Raw genomic sequence first — 7,589 nt, forward strand, 5'->3', positions numbered from 1 at the left:
CTCTGGGTGTGCGGTTTCCTCGCTGCTGATCGCGCTGTACAGTTCCCTGAGTGCACGGTCAGTGTCGGCTTGTGGGGGAATGTAAACGGCCGTAATAATCACTGCTGTAAATTCCCTCGGTAGCCAGAATGGCCGGCACTTAATCATCAGGTACTCCAGGTCCGGTGAGCAGAAGGATTTGACCGGGTGCACATTCGCATAATCACACCAGCTGTTGTTGATCATGAAACATACACCACCGCCTCTGCTTTTCCCAGTAAGATCCTGTGACCTGTCCGCGCGGTGCACAGAGAACCCCGGCAGTTGTATTGCGGAGTCCGGTACTTTGTCCGATAGCCAGGTTTCTGTGAGGCAGATCACGCAGCAGTCCCGCATCTCTCGCTGGAATGAGATCCGTGCCCGAAGCTCGCACAGCTTGTTCTCCAGAGACTGCATATTAGCCAGTAATAAACTGGGTAACGGTGGTCTGTAAGTGCGCCGTCTCAGTCGAACCAGAACGCCAGATCTTCTCCCTCTGCGTCGGCGTTTGCGGCCTCCAGGGCCAGAGAACAAAGGCGTCTCAGGTGAGATGAATGGGGGGTCTGCAAACGGAGCGTCCGTGTTGCAAAACTTGAACTCCGGAAAGTTATAAGAAAGACCGTCTTTTATGTCCAGTAAGGTTTGTCGGTCGTACACAAGGAGACAAGTGCTGCTCGTGAAAAAATAAAGGAAAAGTAAAATTAAACACAGAAGAAAGCCGTTGCTTGGGGGAGCTCGCGACGAGGCTGCCATACTCGGCGCCATCTTGATCCCCCACCCTCATTCAGATCTGGCGTTTGGAATTATTTTGGTTTTCATGTGACGGTATGACCCTGAAGGTAAGCGAGTCATGGGCTAAAGTAAAACAGTATGTTGGATGTGCCATGCAATGCTCAATTACATGGGTGGGAGCTAGTGTGTTAGCGCAGTTAGCTCGTTAACGTGTTGGCCGTCTAGCCCCATGCATGGGGCGATCGGCGGTAGCTCGTTAACGGAGATTTGCCGTGTTGTGGCGTTAAGGTCATTTCAACGAGATTAACCTGAAAGCACTAGTGGGAACACAACGAATATGACTGCACATTTACGCCGACATCATCCTAGTGCAAAGACAAGTGGAAGCAGAAAAAAAACAAGCAAGCATGCTACTAACTTTAGCCGAGTCATTTAGACAGCTGTTTAATATGCTGCTGAGAATATAGCCCAGAAGAAGCGGATAGTATAGCTTTTATTTTGGAAAGAGACATTTCTCTGTAATAAACTCTCTTTTCCAAAGATGAGTGATTCCTCAATCAGATACAGGGCTCGCAATATCGCTAGCCCGACGTCCCGGGGATAGCGATTTTTTTAGTCGGGCTACCAAAATCTATCTCTGCCCTGCCCGTCGGGCTATTGTAGGAAGGAAAAATATATGTCAATGCTTTTGCATTCTTTCAGAAATGTAGCTGGGTAATTATGTCATTGGCATCGGTGAGCCACTGTCAATATGTGACATATTGAAATCGCGTTTGAATTTGCGCTTGTTTTTTTGCTTTCACTTTGCAATCACGCGAACTGTGTATAGAGAGTGACAGCATTGATCTGTGAGTGATGATAATTTGTGCACCAATTCCTCTGACATCGTCTTATTAATTGGTAGCTTACTATGCAAACATGACAAGCGAAATCTCCGGCAGCAAGCTTAAACATCTGAGAGGTTGATCGCGCAGAGAATCGCTGAGCTTATGTGAGTGCGTGTGTAAAAGCAGCAGGATATATATTTGACTACGATGACCTTCACAGACAGATATATATTTTAGTTCTGCTGAGCCAAATAAGACAGGTCAGGGTGAAGAAGTGACAGCCAAAGAAAAGCTTACCACAAAACGGAGAAGTTATGACAAATCAGACTATAAGGCAAAAAGAAAGTGCAGCTTTATGGTTTCATGGACAAAAGAATTTCTGTGGCTGCAATATGACGAGCTAAATAACCAGGGCTGCACATAAGTGGTCCGCAGGTGCGCATTCGCTGTCAAAATAAAAAACACGCACAAGGGTTAGGGTTAAATTTAAAAACTGTACTTTTGAGTTAAAATATATATTTATAATTTTAATAAATGACAAATTAAAAAGGCATGAACATTTTTTTGTATCGAAAAAATATCGAACCGTGACACCAAAGTATCGAACCGAACCGAACCGTGAATTTTGTGTATCGTTGCACCCCTACTATATATGTGTGTATATATATATATATTATATAGCCCAATATTAAATGTAGTATAATGGATATTAAGTAACTGGTGCATAATCCACTCAGACCAAACCTAGACTAAATCTTTGAAAAAAAAAAGTTGTTTGTAACACTATAAATAGACGCTGAATTGTTTGACAGTGAATTAACTGCTTGCTAATTATTTGGTTACTCTTGGAAACCTCCAGCTATCCTCCATGCCTGGCAGCATCATGATTAGCAGAATGCTGACAAAAGAAAACCTTCCTTATCCACAGTGAACATTATGATGCTGTGATTAACAAAAGCTGTGAAAGACTGACACGGAACAAAAGTGAGTATAGACTTAGCTTATGCAGGCCGCAAGGTTAAGGTCAGTCTCAATCACAATCTCATTTGCAAGTATCCTATAGGTGTGCTATTGAAACTGCTTTAGCTTGCCCACAACTGCTGCTAGTCTGCAAGCACCTTTGCAACCTATCTCAACCCCGCCTTGACCTTTTCATGCTGTTTCTGACTTAATGTTGTGTCTTTTATAATTGATGCCTGCTCTGCTCTGTTATGTCCTAGGTTTTGCTGCTGCTCTCCACGTCTCTGGCTTTCCATGTATGTACACTGAAAGGCAGAGACGTGTGCTCTCCCTACCAAATGCTTTCCATATATGTGCGCAAAAGGGCATTGAAGTCCCAGAGAAGAGCAATGCCACCAGATATGAATTACTGTCGATTTCTTTAGACTATAGTGTTTCTGACTGAAATCATTTTTATTTCTGAAAAAGAAAAACAAACTTTTAGCAATACTACAACTTTGACTAAATTATGGACATTAACAAAATCGACTATAACAACGTAATGTTTGCCCCCTTTATGAATGATCTCTTACTGTTGCAACCAGTATCAGTCGGCTTTAAAATAACTGTTAATAATATTTAATGCCCAAGATGACTCCTGATAATGTCCAGGGTCCAGGCCAGGGTAGTAGGCACTGTGCACAAGATCCAGTGTGAACTGTTCCACACTGAATATATATGCCCTTGACAAGATAAAGAGAGGTGAAGGGCTTAAAGTTGGTCACATTGCATTAGCATCGAGCATGCCTGAGTGGCTGACAGGGCAATCTGACTGGAACCTAATGGTGGTAACGGCAGTATACAGGAGGAGAGGGACAGAGGGTCTACCATGCTTTGGGCATTACATGGGACAGTCACATGGGGTCACTCAGCAAAACCAAGCAGCCACCCATCAATAATTAAATCAGTCACAGTCAATATATTTCGGCATGAGCGCCTGAGCACTTTGATCAAAACAGAAAACAACAAAACTGACAATGCAAAGGAGAAATTAAGCCATTTGTTTGACAAGGAACAAACTGCTACATGGGTGCAGCGTCTGTATGCCTTGTTTATGAAGTAGACATTCATGTGTATGCACAAGTAGGAAACTGTGCTATCTGCTTTTTTCAATTCAAAGGGAGAGTGTGTCAACGAGTACTCCATTGCTCTTTATGGAGAGCATGGCTTTTCACCAGAGCTGTGGCCCCTCTGTCAAATTAGATTAAGGGCTGCTTACTCATTATTGACAGGAGCCGCTTGCAGTAATGACCCAAAGTGAGAGAGTCGTTTCCTTTGATGTAAGAACACAGCCTACACTGGACATTTCTCGCAGCATATCTCTTTGGGGGGGAGCCCTTTGATGGCCATTACATTTTTGTGAATTATTCCACATTGCAATGCTAGTTCTGCGTCTGGTCCGACTTTGATCTAAAAAGCGCCTGTCTGATGTGCTTTTTTTCTTCCCACTCCCCTTCTTTGGCCCACCCTAAAGTCAGTTGACAGGGAGGTTAGATTTCATAAAGGCCCTTAGGAGTGTGTGTCTGCATTTCATTTGTTTGAGTTGGGAAGATGACAGAAGTCACATTTAATTACAGGGTTCCTATGTCAGCTCAGAAGATAAGGGGGTATGCTGTGAGTGCATGATGCATACAAAATGATCATAGTCTGTTCTCTTCCATATTTCGGAGGAAAATATATCTGCCCATTAGACTGTTGTGCAAGGCAAAGCATTTGAATTTCTGCTAGAGAATGTATTTATCACAGTGAAATTTTGTTTGTGGATGTGTATGCATACATGCATTATGGGCCTTCGTGTGTATGTTTGCATTATGTGCTTGCACACCTGCTTCAGTCTGTGTTGTGCATTTGGCCCACTGCAATGCCCCAGAGCTGTGCAGCTGCCCTGTGCAAACAGCAGGTTTCCCAGTGAGATGCTAAAGAGGAAGCTTGACATTGTGTGCGGTTCTTTGTGATTAACACTAGCCAGACTGCCAGAGAAAGAGAAAGCTGTCTGCCTCTGATTAGACAGTGAGAGTTCACTTTTAAAACATACCAGTACACCTTACCATTCGAAGCCAATGTAGACAAGTCTGTGGTATTGTTAAATGCTTGTTCACATCAGGTATAAGGGGAAAAGTGTGCGGGGAGATCTCAATTGGACCTGGCAGTTTGGTAGAAGAAGTAGTTGCTAATCAAAGTCTAGCATTCAGAGCTGACAGTATGCTTTACTACCAGTGACAGAGACTGAGCTGTTGTATATAGCCTCGGTACCATCTGAGGTTTGAGATGCCCTCACTGCAAGATTTTGGCCTTGGCAAAATGTTACCCTGACTTCAGCTCTGAATCATATGTCACTGCATCATCTCACACCATTACATTGAGCTTTACAAGGCAGGTGTGATTAAAAAAAAAAAGCCAATATTTATTCTTATCCTGTAAAATTTTGTGATTTTCCCCCGTAAGGTGCACTGATAATTGCACAATAAAATTTTTGGACTGCAAGATTTTTGATAGAGCACTATTTATATCTTCATGTATGAATACTATGGCACGATGTTTACAAAATTACACGATCATCTACCGACTGCTGCAGGGCCTGTGTTGTTGTTGCAGTCACCTACTTACATCACATTATCATATTGGTTTCAGCTAGTTATGGTTGTTTTCCTAAAAATGTAGTAGCAAATGAGAATTTAAACAAGGCAATGTGAAGTCTAGAAAGTCTATCCTTTTTTCTGAAGACTAGGAACATCACTGTTCAAACATGATTGCTGACAGTATTATGCTGGTCCCAGCATGCAAAGGAGGAAACAGCTTCTATTGAAACTTTTGTTAAAACGGGGATGGGGTGAGTCAATTTTAGCTATAGAACAAACAACCTCAGTCTGTTTTTTGCCGCTGGCCTCTATAGCTATATCCGGCTCCAGGTACTCAGTTCAAAGCAATCTGGCAGGTGGAGTTCGAAAACAGCACAATGTTGTCAAACAGAAATCAGATTTGCTCCACTCTCCATTAGCCTTAGCCCCTTCACTCTCCCCCCCGGAGATCACATTAAATGACATCTGCTATCATCAGGATAACCTGTGTCAGGTACGTGACAAGACTGCAGATCCCGGGTTGATGAAAGAGATGATGGAGGAAAGAGAGAGGAGATAAAGGAGTTACTGCAAGCTTAGGAGTTCTCACGCTTACATTAGAGCTTGTTAGATCTGTCCCAGGATATAATTAACATATAAATCGAAGCTGGTTCATAAACCAAGCATGGTACAGTTGAGAACAGGTTGATGCCTCTGGGAGGAAAGAAAAGAACCATGTATTCAAGGTGTATACTTTCAGGTACACCTCGTTTTATCATTCTAATAAGGTACTGTAGGACATGGGCAATGTGATCAGAAATCACCCATGTTTCACAGGAGCATCTGTAGGAAAGACGTTTCAACTTCCAGGCTTAGTCCGATAAGAAGGTCCGCTGATTGAATGCAGACTGAACAGTTGTCAAAAGTAGCCATGCATGACCTGGCACAGGAGCATCAGCCACAACCAAATATCTCACCTTATCTTCTGACAGTAGTGTTTGGAGAGCTCACACCCTTCTATCCGTCTCTATTTCTCTCTCTTTCATTGCATTCAGCTCTCTCATTTCCTCTTGGCAGTGCTAAAGGGCCACTTCTGTTCACTTGGTAATGAGAAGATGTGTCTTTTTGTCACACTCTTCTTCAGCTTCCACTTGGTTTTAAGCATCTCTCTTTTGTTGCCTTTTTGAACATCTGTTTGTATCTCTTTCAGTCTCTAAAAGGATTGTTTATCTGCCATCACCTCTTTAACAGCAAAAGATATCCAGCCGAGCAGATTTTATCTCTGAAATACTTTTAAAGGACTGAGCGTACGTATCTTTGAAATGTGTACGCAATGTGTTTCATCCAAGCGTCTTGTCTCTTGATGCCGTCTTTGAGTATTCGGTCTTTCATCCAATTCCTAATTGTACTTATCCTGCTGTATACAGTACTGTGCACACTTTGTGGCTTTTCACCGGATAAAACACTGACTCCAGGCTTCTGTCCAATACGCTTCCATTGAGTACTAATCATCTGGCAGAATGTGAATTCTGCTTTTCTGGAGGAAATCATTAAAAAGACTCACAGAAAAAAAGCTGCCTCCAAATAGCCGGGGCCCAGACATTGTTGGACTGAGGCGTCTGCACAGGCGCCTGATTAAAAAAGAAGCTTGGGTATTAATTGGCCAGCTGATGTTAGGTTGTCAGCAATAGCTGATGGCTCATTATGCTGCTGGAGCAGAATAGGAGGAGGATGAGAGATGAGCGCACCCCCTTATACATTCTATTTTGGCCATCCTTTAACCGAGCACACCCTGTAATTTCAGCATCAACACATCACTCAAAGGGTCTAGTGTATTAGATAAATAAAATCTGTCATTCCCATGGATACAAGCTTGGTGGGAACTGCACTAGAGAGATGGGTATGATTGTGCCTGTGTTTGTTTGTGAAGCAGGGAATCATGGGGACAGTTTGCTTAGCTAATGGGGTTGGCGGGCAGCATAGTGCTCTCTCAGGCGAACAGCTAATTACCAGGAGCAGATGAGAACATGGTGAGTGTGTGTCCGAGATCCAAAGACGCACTGCTCAACCAACCAGGATGGTGCAGTCTCCCTTCTGCCCAATCAGAGGCCCTGAGTTGATACCTCGCTTCCTTATTTAGTGTCCATCCAGCCAATCGCTGGCATCTTCACCTTTAAGGGACTCACCCACCTCTCGAGTGAAGCTTCCATTTGCCATGGCAACAACATGTGTCAAAAGGCTACTTAGCCCAGAAGGGATCTCAAATAAACAGAATCCATTAAGTTCAGGGTCATTTAACGTTCACATTCCCTAATGCCACTGCAGATGAACAATTGGAATGTGACGACTGTCCTTGAGATGAAATTGAGATTTTTGTTCGTTGGAGAACAAAGGATGAATCTCTTTGGCAGCACATGGCCATGATGTGAATACCTTTCTATTACATTTGAGATAA

Source organism: Astatotilapia calliptera, chromosome 17 (genome assembly GCF_964374335.1).
Source record: "Astatotilapia calliptera chromosome 17, fAstCal68.1, whole genome shotgun sequence".
Lineage (NCBI taxonomy): Eukaryota > Metazoa > Chordata > Actinopteri > Cichliformes > Cichlidae > Astatotilapia > Astatotilapia calliptera.